We start from the raw sequence: 12,685 nt of genomic DNA, 5'->3' as shown, positions 1-12,685 counted from the left end.
TTTAGTTGACACATCTCTTTTCATACTCCAACAGGATTCACTGCATATATTTATCGTCATATATGTTGATGATATTATAATTACTGGTACTTACTCCACTATCATTGCATCAGTTGTTTATCATTTACAACAGGAATTCAAACTCAAAGATCGAGGCTGCTTATCCTACTTTCTTGGTATTCATGTCCTGAGAGACAAGTCTAGATTACATCTCAACCAAGCAAGTACATAGTTGATCTCCTTGCATGGGTCAACATGATTGGAGCTAAGCCTTATGCAGCCCCATGCACCTCAGGGCAGAAGTTAACAAAGATGGATGGTGATGCTCTCCCAGACCCTATTCCTTACAGACAAATTGTTGGAGCTTTACAGTACTACACTCTTACTAGGCCAGACATTGCCTACCCTGCCAACCAGCTTTGTCAATTCCTGCATTGCCATACAATTGTTCATCTTCAAGCTGCTAAAAGAGTACTGAGATACCTCAAGGGGACTCCAGACCATGGCCTGCATATCACTCCCGGACCATTTCAAATACATGCCTATTGTGACTCTGATTGGGCAAGTAATCCACTTGAAAGGAGATCTACCACAGGCTACTGTGTATTCTTTGGGACTAACCTCATCTCCTAGCATGCTAAGAAGCAGCCAATTGTATCTAGGTCCAGCACAAAAGCAGAGTAAAGAGCAATGGCTATCACCACTGCTTAAATCTCTTGGTTGAGGATGCTACTAAAGGAATTACATATTGTACTCCATACAGCTCCTCGGCTATGGTGTGACAACCTAGGGGCAATTGCCCTAGCCTCTAATCCTATCTATCATGCACGCACCAAGCACATAGAAGTTGATTACCATTTCATCAAAGAGAAGATTCTTCACAAAGACCTGGCAACCTCCTATGTTTCCACAGTTGATCAATGTGTAGACATTTCTGCAAAAGGACTCACATCCTCACGGTTCTTGTTCCTTAGAGACAAATTAATGGTCACCTCTGCTCCCATTTGTTTGAAGGGGGCTATTCAGGAAGTACACTACAACAAGAACACAAGCAGATTAGTAGAGTCAGTAGAGATCAGTAGAGCAACACAAGTTGGCTCGAGCGCATTCAACATAGTGCTCGAGCCCAGGAGTAACGGCTACTTAACATCACGCGTTGGCTCGAGCACAGGAGTAACGGCTACCTAACATCACACGTTGGCTTAAGCGCATTCACTGGTGCGTTTGAGAGTAGTCGCCAACGGCTATGAGTCTTCCACTTTTACAAAAACTCTCTCTTGTGATGTTGTCATTGCATTCAATCATATCACTCTAAACAAGACTGATTGCATTCAATGACAACACTTGTGATTATCTTAATTTAATCCTCTCATCTGTATTAGGTCTCCTAATTGTAATTACTCTCTTAGATAATTATCACATCAAGATTATCTTTTCAATCTTGATGTTTGATTATACTTGTATATCTTTACCTATATATTATCAATGAGAAAGCAGCAGAATGTATTCCGCCAAATAGTTATTTTTCTAATCGTTCTCACAGAAACAAGGAGATCAAGGAGGCTGCTGATAAATTGAAAGGACTTCTCAGGCAAATCTTTGTGGAGTTCTGGCAGAGGTCCTGCCAAACAAAATATTAAATTATCAATTTCCTATACTTTCTTTCTTTTCTCCCCCATTTTCTCCACAAACAAACAGCCAAACAGGGAACAAATAAATTTTTTGAAAACAAACTCTTTCCAAACCTGGACAGAATCAGCGCTGATGATTTCTCCATTGAGCCGCTTGGCGAGATCTATAGCAAGCCACCCATAAGGGTTTGGTGTGGCTTTCCGGCCACCCCTTCAATTTTTTATTTTTATTTTTTATAGATTTAATTTTTAAATTAAATTAATAAAAAATTAATATGTTGACTTGGCAAAACTGTGCATTTAGTTGGGACTGACTGGTGTTAAATATTTGGAAAAAATGTAACGGTAGGGGTTAATTTGTCTTTTTGATTGACCTAGGGAGTAAAAATTCGAAGAAAAAAATGAGGGATTTTATAGTTTTGGAGCGTTGACTTAGGGATTTATAATATATTTACCTATTTTTTAAACCTTATTTCGAAATATTGGAGAGATTTAAATTTATAAGAAAATCAAATGATATTAATACCTTTTTAATTACTTATTTATCATATTTAGGGGACTTAATTAAATAATATTGATGTAATTAAGGCTTTAAATATTCCTTCATGGTAAAAAAATCTTTATTAATATTCATTAACGGGAGCCTTATTAAATTGGAGGCCTTATAGGATTGCCTAATCAGCCTAATGGTGAAGCTGGCCTTTAGTCTAGCGACCGTTTCTTTATCGGTGACTTTCCTTAAAACTCCTTCTGAAAGAGACAATAAAATTGCATTTTGGGCTTTTTCTTCACATTCCACAATTTCCTTCGTTGATGATGTGGATGGCGCCTCGTCATCCCAAATTTTCACCAAGCCTTGTTGTAAAAACAAAGGATGGATCTTGATGTACCAAAGGCTGAAACTATTCTGACTATCAATCTTTTCTACTTCAAATTTTGCACTAGCCATCACAAAATAAAAGACTCGAGCTGTGATACCAATTTGTTGTGACAAAATAATTTTAAGATCCCCAAGGAACGAGAAAAAGTCAGAATAATAATAATAAAAAAAACCCAATGATATAGGACACCAAAATTTAACATGGTTCAACTTAACAAGTATATATCCATAGGTGGAGAGGACTAAGAGGAAATTGTCTATCAATAGATGGAGGACACAAAGTAGTACGGAGAAAACTACTCAAAACCCAAAGAGTCAAGAAACCCAAAACCTCACTCTCATCACCCACATCTCCTCAAAATATGGGTGAAAATGTGGTTACGGTTAATGGTTATTAGCTAAAACCATTAACCCTAACCACTTAGGCGGTTAGTAAAAACCGCTATGCAGTTAACCCACTGTTTGTGGTTAATAACCGTAATAGTTGCTAACTGCCTTTTAAAAGAAAAAATTTTAAAAAATTAAGAAAAAAAACCAAAGTTATTTTTATGGTAATACTATAATACCCTACTACATACGACATCATTTCTAGGTTTTTGTACATTTTTATATATATTTAAACACAAAAACGAAGTCATTTTATGTATATATATACATATATGCCGTTAACGGTTAGCATTTAGTGGTAAACAGTTTTTCCTAACCCCCTTCAAAAGCGGTTAGTGCGGTTAGCCGTCAGTTAATAACCGCTTGTCTTTTTACCCCTACCCCAAAGTCTATGTGGCTTGATTTCCTATAGCATTTAGTGCATATCCCCAAGGAAGGAGAAAAAGTCAGAATTTTTTTTTAAAAAAAACAATGATACAGGAACACCAAAATTTTACGTGGTTTCGACTTAATAAATATATATCCACAGGCGGAGAGGACTAAGAGGAAATTGACTTTCAAAAGATGGAGAAAACTACTCAAAACCCAAAGGGTCAAAAAACCCAAAACCTCACTCTCATCACCTCTATGTGCATGGCTTGGTTTCCTATAGCATTTAGTGCATATAAATTAATTATTATTTTTTTTTAGACTTTGATAATGTAAATAATGTATAGCATTACTCATATAACACAAATGGAAATTAATAAGTTGTATTGTCACAAATATGACATAGACATCAAAGAAACCTTCATGAAGTCTAGGAAATAGAAAAAAACCATTATACCAAAAACACTTTTTCTGGTAAGTAATCATCTAAAAAATATTGAGCCACACAAATAGATCTTGCCCAAGAATAATTAATAAAAAAAATGAACCTGCAGAATATACGTAATATGACACCCACCCTATTCCATAGCTTGTATCCCCAAGAAAGACTTTCGTCGGGAGAAGGTCTCTTGGTCAATTCTCCCTATATATGGAAATTGCTGCTGATAAATAAAATAAAGTGATTTATAAAAGTGAAAAAATAGTTACAGTTAATGGTTATTGGCTAAAATCGCTAATCGTAACTGTTTAGACGATTAGTAAAATTTACTAACTGCCACCATTAACTGTCTAAGCGGTTAACCAGCGGTTAATGATTAATAACCTATTAACCTAGTTTACAAAAGTATTTTCATGCATTCAACAACCTTGTCAAGTCGTTGGGACATTGACATTTTCGTTGACCTCATAGTTAATTAAATTAATCAACTCTTGATAGAGTTGAACTTAATTTGAGTCATTAATCTTTAATAGAGAATATTAAATAAGAGTGTAAAGGAATATTAACTACTTGATGTTACCCAATGACATGCAAACATGTGCTACTGTCCTTGCCCGTGTGATCAAGGAAAGTATTGTTACTTTATCTTATTTCTCTTACTTGGTTTTAAAAAAATAATATATACCTAATACCAAGAGAATACTTACCATTTTCTTTACTTTATATTGTTTGGGAGAAAATCAACACACATGGTAGCATGCATATGCTTTATGCACCAAGTAGATTCCATGGACACATGTCATGCACGATTGCATGTGGCTTTAAGATCCAACTTACAATTATAGAAACATATAATAAGATAAATATAAAGTTGAATAATATGGAATAAAAGAAAGAGAAAAATACACAGAAATTAAAATGGTTTGGCATATAGCCTACATCGACACACTAAAGCCTTAATAGGCTATATATTTCCTTATGTATGATTTGAGAATATAGCTCTATTTACATAGCTTTAACATAATTTCAAGTACAAAACAAATCTCTTGAATTAAGGGTAATTAATAACAAATCAAATCCTCATTAATCAAAAGGATTTATATCCTTAATAGATATCATGCAGTAATTGGTAAAGAATTACTGCATTTCTCACTATGCATCCATGCATGTTCAAAATTCACTTCATATAGAAGACTCGGGCCTCTATAAGAAGGAGCACCATCAAAGTCTTTCCATCCCATTCTCGATCACTCTCTTCATCTCCATACTCTCTTCATTTCCCTCAATCATGCTGCAGCCTCAACAGTGGTCTGTCATTGGCATCATATGTGTATCTCTCTTGCAAATTTTCATGCCTGTGGAGTGTTTTCCCATAGCTGATAAGATCACAAGTCTGCCAGGGCAGCGGCAAAAGTTGTTTTCCAACAATTCGCAGGCTACATTACTGTAGATGAAAAGCAGCAGAGAGCTCTTTTCTACTACTTTGTTGAAGCTGAAGCACAGCCTGCTTCAAAGCTTCTTGTTCTTGGTTTAAATAGAGGTATTTTAATTTGTTCTTTTAACTTGCATTTCCTGTCTCACTCAATGAACTCTAAACTTGCTTTTACATTTCCTCAACATTTTTACTTCTTTTTGGTCTTGCATTTTCTCATTTTGTAGGGCTTGGTTGTTCATCTGTTGGAGCTGGAGCTTTCCTTGAGCATGGCCCCTTTAAACCAAGTGGAGACAATCTACTCAGGAATGAGTATAGTTGGAATAAAGGTCTTTCCAACGTCTAAATGTTGCCTTTTTGTGTGAGAACCACACCACCTCGCTCTGCCATGAGCATTATTTTACCAAATTAAACAAAGTAATGTGGTAATGATTTCCTGTTTTACTTTGTTAGGAAGTGCAACAGTTTGTAGCTAGATTTATTTACTTAGGCTCCATCTGTTTCGACGTAAAATATTTTTTGCAAAAACATTTTTCCTATTTTTCGGTGTTGGTACGATTGAAAACATTTTTGATTGGCCAAGGAATATTTTTTTAAAATTTTTGTAAAATAGTTTCTATTTTTTAAAACCGTAAACTATTTTTGAGTTTAAACATCTCTTTCCACCACGCATTATACCTCTCTCTCAGTTCATTTTTCTCCGTTGGTCGGAATCCACCATTAGCTGCCGTGAAACGCCGCAACCAAAATTCGGCATAATTTGCTATCAGAGTTCTCTGGGGGTTGCCGAAAGTCACTGGCCCTTTTTGGTCGTTGTCGGAGGTCACTGGTTATTGCCCACCGTCATTGATTTCTGTACGTGTCAAATGCTGAAAAATGTTTTCGGCCAAAATCACAGTTAAAACTATTTTCCAAAAGAAAACATTTTACGTCAAAATAAACAGAGCCTTAATTATATATGTAGAAGAACAATGGTTAACATCCAAAAAAATATTATAGATGAATGATAAGAGAACATAGAGCCATTATTTACTTGTTAATCCCTCTTTGTTATAGAAGCAAATATGTTGTACCTGGAGTCACCAGCAGGAGTTGGTTTTTCTTTCTCTGCTAATAAATCATTTTACAACTATGTGAACGATGAGATTACAGGTTTATGCTCTTCCACTTTAATTTTTTTTTTTTTATTATTTTTTTTTTATGCACACAATTTTGAAACTGACATTGGGCCTACTTTTCTGAAGCACGAGACAGTCTCATATTCCTGCAAGGCTGGTTTGCTAAATTTCCTGAATACCAAAAGAGAGACTTTTTTTATTGGAGGAGAATATTCCTCTCAATGAAGACCATATAAATAATTCTACTATGATGCAAAAGTATCTAGTAATTATTTAATTGATGATTAGCATTTAATTTTTTTAATGGTAATTTCTTAATAACTTTAACGGTTTTTTGGGAGGAAAATGCAAAAGTATCTAATCTTATGCAGGGTGGTAGTATGGAGGCCTTGATGTGACTTTTTAAAGTTTTGAGGCGTAAATAAAAATGTAGTTGTATTTCATAAGACTTGAGATGTATTATATAACAAAACTCATGGTCTTATTTTTTGTATAGGTCACCATGTGCCACAACTTGCACAACTCATTGTTCAGTCCAAGGTCAAGATCAACTTGAAGGGGATATCTGTGAGTAGAGCCTGGAAATACGACTTCCATCAAAACTTCAAACTTTTTTTTTTCTAAATTTATTTTCTTAAATGGTACAATTGCAGATTGGGAATCCTCTTCTGGAATTAAACACAGATTTGAATTCAGTGGACGAGTATTACTGGTCTCATGGCTTGATATCTGATGGTCTTTATGAACTTCTCACTAAAGTTTGTAATGGTTCTGAGATCTTTAGAGAGGCCATCATAACAAAATCTCTTTCTCCTGCTTGTATTCTGTAGTAATCCAACTTTCAAAAGAACTTAATAACACAGTCGATAGGTACAATGTCCTTAGTAATGACCATGGTTTAGAAAACCAGTCACAAATGGCGACCCTTTATGAACCCATAAGCTCAAGAATTCAAGCTTTGTTATCTCTTCATTCACAACAAAATGCTCTTGGTGAATAGGTAAAATTTTACCCTCTCTCAATGAGTACGAAAAAAATGTAAAATCAGTCTCCGTAGTTATATCAATTTGCGATAAGTTTCTGCCGTATAAATGTTCTGAAAGCTCCTCGTGGTATGTAAAATAGGTCACTGCATACACTTCCATCTAAATCTTTGATAGTAACCGTCAAATAACAAACATGTCTTACAGAGTTATAGGTAATATGTGTCATAATCTAATTAGCGCTAATGTGGTATTTGACGATTTTTGTTAAAAAATTAGACTAAAGTTGTTTGCATTTGTTGTTTTTGCATACCACACAGAGCTTATTGCAAATCGATGTAATTACATTAAATGATTTTGCATTTATACCAGTATATTTCATATGACTTTTTTCCTTTTCTTTTTCTCTATGCTTACAGCAAGCTTAAGAAAATGAAGATGTATGTCCAGAAGTAACTATAGCCAAGTATTTGAACAGGAAAGATGTTTAGCAGGCTCTCCATGCCCGGCTTGTTGGAGTCAAGCAATGGACTTTATGCACCAAGTAATAATAAAAAGAGAAATGCTAGGAGTACTAAATTTTTTACGAAGAGATGAGTACTAAGATGATGTGAAGCTTATTCATTGAAGATGATCAAAACAGTTAATAACAAAAAATGTTACGGGTACCAATAAATAAGCTCTGCGTTATCTTTGTTAAAGATCTTAGCTCGGCACTTTGGTAAAGGTGACATCAGAAATCTTTAGGAACTTTGTTTCACCATTTTCATTTCAGGGTTCTAAAGTATGATGATCGAGATAGAGAGATACCTACAATTTATGTGGTGGGCACACTTGTCAAGTCAGGCATCAGGGCCTTGGTGTACAGGTATCATATAGAATAAGCTCTTTATGATCTTCAAGTGTGTTTGGCTTTGAGATTAATTTTGTAGACCAAAAGTTTGATTTTCAAATTAAATTGCAAAAAATGTATCGTGTGAGAGTATATTTTAAAAAAAAATTATGATTTGAAAATGTAAGAAAATTTGCGTGTTTTAATCACGGGTAGGAAAAAGTGTTAAAAAAACACACGATTTTAAAGGTTAAGTTGTAATTGTAAAGATCAATTTGTGATTTTTGATGTATGTGATTTTGATGAAATGTGACAGTGGAGATCAAGATGCAGTTCTCCCATTTACTAGGACTCAGAAACGGGTAAATCAATTAGCAAAGTTGTTGGGACTGAATGCAACTGTGCCTTATAGGCCTTGGTTTGAAGGAAAGCAGGTGAATATGTTTTCACAGGACATAAATTTCTTATAAATTTGTTTGTAAAATAAAATAAAATATAAAGGAAGAAATTTAATTACAAGTCAGTTTTAAAAGTGACGTGTTTCATGTGTTCTTAGCATTTGAAAAGAACATATTTTATTAAAATAAATGCTTTTCTGGTCCTTATAGTCTAGGGTTTTGACAAATTGCTTTATGATTTTTTTAAAAACAAGTGATTAACCACTATTTGCGGTAAGTAAAAAGGAACAAATTAGTGCTTGCCGTTAGAAAAATTGACAAAATCAATTAATGTGTGACATCAACACTAATCATACCGGTCAAAAGAAGTCCCCAATGGATAGCTCAATTGGCTATGAACCGCGCTTCTTGAAGCGGAAGTCACTAGTTCGAATCCCCATCCCCTTTTTCTTGTGTGAACATGTCAAAAAAAAAAAAAAGAGGTGAACAAACCACCTTATGGCCATTGGGGGTGCTTACGCCACCCCCTCATAAAAATAAAATTTTCACCATTTGGGTGGTTGGCCACCCCTATATATTTTATTAATGAATTCTGTCAATTTTTCTAATGGCATGCATTAATTTGTTCTTTTGTGCACTCCAAAGAGTGATTAATTACTTTTTTTAAAACAACACCGAACAAAAATGCATTTATCCTCAGAGATCATTCGCGCTGTTGAAGGCATTTCTTGCCGGGAAACCACTGCGGACATCATGATCATGAACTCATCATCAAAATCATCAGTAATACGTCGGTCTTGTCGTGTCGTGCTTGTTGGACTGCTCTATCGTATTCTATTGTCGTCTCATGTCTGTTTCATTAAATCTTCGAGGATTGTAATCATCGTCAAGTTTTCTTTGGCTGTCCATAAGAGGTAGCTTAATCGACTGAAAATCACGCCTCATAAAGCGAATGTCACTAATTCGAATTCTCGCAAACATGTCAACCAAAAAAAAGGTTTCCTTTGGTTGTATGTAAAAGGCAGATCGCCACTAATTCTATGGTGTATTAAAGGTCTCTGTAACTTGTCTTATATTAAGTTAATTCAATATGATAAGTGTTTTGAATAATTTTCTTGGTAAAGAGTAGTAAAGAATCGTAATAATAATAATGAAAAAGAAAAGATAAGAAAGGAAATGAAAAACGCTATGCCGACTTCAAAAACTTCTTTATCACAATTTATGCGGAATTAATACTATGAAGCAATAAACAATTCAATCACCCAAAATATATAAAGCAATAAAGAGGCAGACACAGATATTTTGGTTACGAAGAGGAAACCTTTTAGAAACCGATCTAAAAGTAAAACCTCTCCGGGTAGCCAAACCCAGGAAATCACTATCAAAAGATTATCCAGAGATTACAGACACTAGGAACACTTACAATCCTTTGTAAGACCTTGGCTCTGTAAGATCGACAAGCCTATAACTCGTCTCCTTGCTCACAATCTTCTTCAACGTGATTCTCCTTTACCGGACTCTTCCGATAGACTTCTCAACCGTAGATTTATCAAAGGAATAACTAAAACTCTAAGAGATTCAATTTAACGCTCACCACATATGATCTCTCTTAGCACAGCGTCCGACGAACTCTCTAGGGGTGAAAATCCGTGTCTCTCTCTTCTATAATGATGTATATATACCCCCGACAAAACCCTAGACCTAACCCACTTAAAATCACGTTTTTGGGCCTAAAACTTACGGGGTGTCCGGACAGGTTAATAGGCTGTCTGGACAGGGCCTTGAGGTGCAAAAATAGAATTTCTGGAAATGCAGTCCGGACCCGGGGTAGGCCTGTCCGGACAGGGCATGCAATGGGTGAAACAACATTTTGGAAATGCTGTCCAGCCTTGATTAACAGCTCCCATCGATGGGCGTTTATGGTTCGATTGAGCTGAAATTTTGCAAGGACGTTCATAACACATGAATCTACATTATGAACGGTGGAGATTGGATTCGGAGCATTCTATATCAGTGTTTGAGCTCATGAACAGTAGCTTCTGCATTTTAGAACTAAATTAAGCCAACACAAGAACTAACGGGAAAGACATGTGTAGTATAGTAGACCAGTATATTGTTGTTGTAGAGCAATTTTCGATCAAATCAGTCTCAATAAAAATGTTATATCTTGTGATTTCGACATCATAAGGAAATAAATTTGGTGGCATTTAAAGGAATATTCAAAGGACTACAAATTATGGACAAGGTTCGAACGTTCTAGCTTTTGGTTGAACGTTCACACTTGAGGTTAAACATTCGGTTAGAGTGTAGAAAACGTTCCATCATAGTGCCAAAATGCATGCAAGGCTTCTATATTCAAATCATTATGCAATAAATCTCATCCTAGGCTCTTTTAGTTTCATAAAAACATAGCAAACTATATTAACTTGCAAGACTAAGAAAACAATAGGTGTTTCAAAACATTTGAAAGTCTTTTTGCTTTTTAAGGAGAATAATAGCACAAACTCATCATGACACTCTAAAACTTTGTAAGAAACATGAAAATCACAAGAATAATATGAAAGCCAACTTAGGTAAGAGGGGTTTACCTTAATGATAGCAAACAACTTCAAAATCTCCTCATTCTCTCTCTAAAATCTCTTTCTCACTCAATGATTAGGGTTGATGTGGTGTAGGGGTGAGATATGAAGTATGGAGTAGGGGTGAGGCATGCCAAAGGCCGAGAAAGTGGATAATTGGTTAAAATTGCTTTTCAGATTGCCATCGAATGTTCGGTGTATTATTACCCAACAGTTCTAGGTTTGCAGGTCGAACTTTTGGTATGGTCCAACCTTGATCGTTCGTGTTAGAGGTCAAGGTCGAACGTTCGGTGGTCTCCCATCAAACTTTTGGCCAAAAGCTAGAGGTTGTATTTTTTGTTGTCTCTCAAATAAATAGGGTTTTAAAACAATTGCAAGTGACAGTAGCATTATAAAAACAGTTATTTTTCAAACGGTTCTATTTCTTGTCGGTTTTGAAATTTCAGGGCATCACAATACTTGTTATAACTAGCCTTGGCCGTATCTTTTGTTTATTATTCATTGGTTTTCAATAAGAAACACTTAAAGGGGTGGTTTTCTATCTATTTTACCTCAAATACTTGATTTATTCTTGGTTTTGGAAGAGTTGTGAGTCTTGTAATACTGTCTTTGCCACCTATTGTGCTATGTTGCACCAATTGTACAACAATATATTTTTGTTGTTTACACTTACAAAACTTTTGTAGTTGACATACCCTTGTACTAGACAAATGACTCGCTTGTCCGCTACTGCAGTAGTTCTCCTAGAACCTCTGAAATTTTTTTTTGATTTGATCTCTTTTACAGGAACTTTGATAGGATTCTATTCTTGTTGATGAAAGGTTGTGGTTTACGACAAAGACTCTAAGAGAGAAGCAATGGAAAGCACAAAAACATGAGTTTTCTCTCTTAGCACATGAAGCTAGGGGCGGTGTACAACTGGTTACGGTTAGCGGTTATTGCCCCTAGCCACAATCGCAACTGCCCTAGGCGGTTAGCGATTATTGAAACCCAAACTGCATCGTATAAGTACTTTTTAGGCATGAGCCTTTTGGGACTATCTTTTGCCTTTTTTTATGGCCTATTTTGAATGGTTTTGAACTATTTAGGGTCTATTTTAATGATATTAACATTTTGGTATATATATATATGAAATTTTTAGTAATTTTGATTCAATTCTAGTTAAAGTATGTTTGTTATTACATAACTAAGGATATATGAATAATTATTTCATTACACTCTCCTCTATTCTCAATAATAACTATTTCATTTTTTTTTAATGAAATACGCATTTCAGTGAATCAAATGAGCCATGAGATAAAGATAGTCTTGAGGTGATTGTAGGTCAATGCACTATGTAAGTATCTTAAATGTCGTTATTATATATTTAACGGTGAACACATGGACAAAGTGCATGTGTAGGCTATCCCAAAATTCAGTTCCACATAAATCTTGCAATCAACGAATGGCCTTAAATCTTTCCAATATGCACCCACTCGTTAATGTCATTTTCAAGACCAGACACTTCTGGGAAGGTGCACACTAATAGGCAATAAACTTATAGATTGCAGAAAACATATAAGACAGTGAAACATGTAATTGTGAGTCCACAAAGAAAAATTAATTTATTGGTAGGGTATGAGTAGGTAGAAGACTCC

At 35.2% G+C, this 12,685-nt stretch overlaps 1 pseudogene; it reads left to right on the top strand.

Annotated features, from left to right (window-relative positions):
* Window positions 1-255: 255 nt before the first annotated feature.
* LOC132162264 (serine carboxypeptidase-like 45) lies at window positions 256-8,541 on the top strand (annotated as a pseudogene).
* Window positions 8,542-12,685: the final 4,144 nt, after the last annotated feature.

Source organism: Corylus avellana, chromosome ca9 (genome assembly GCF_901000735.1).
Source record: "Corylus avellana chromosome ca9, CavTom2PMs-1.0".
NCBI classification, from domain to species: domain Eukaryota; kingdom Viridiplantae; phylum Streptophyta; class Magnoliopsida; order Fagales; family Betulaceae; genus Corylus; species Corylus avellana.
The sequence above is the reverse complement of the archived record's forward strand: the minus strand, read 5'-3'. Positions and strand labels throughout refer to the sequence as shown.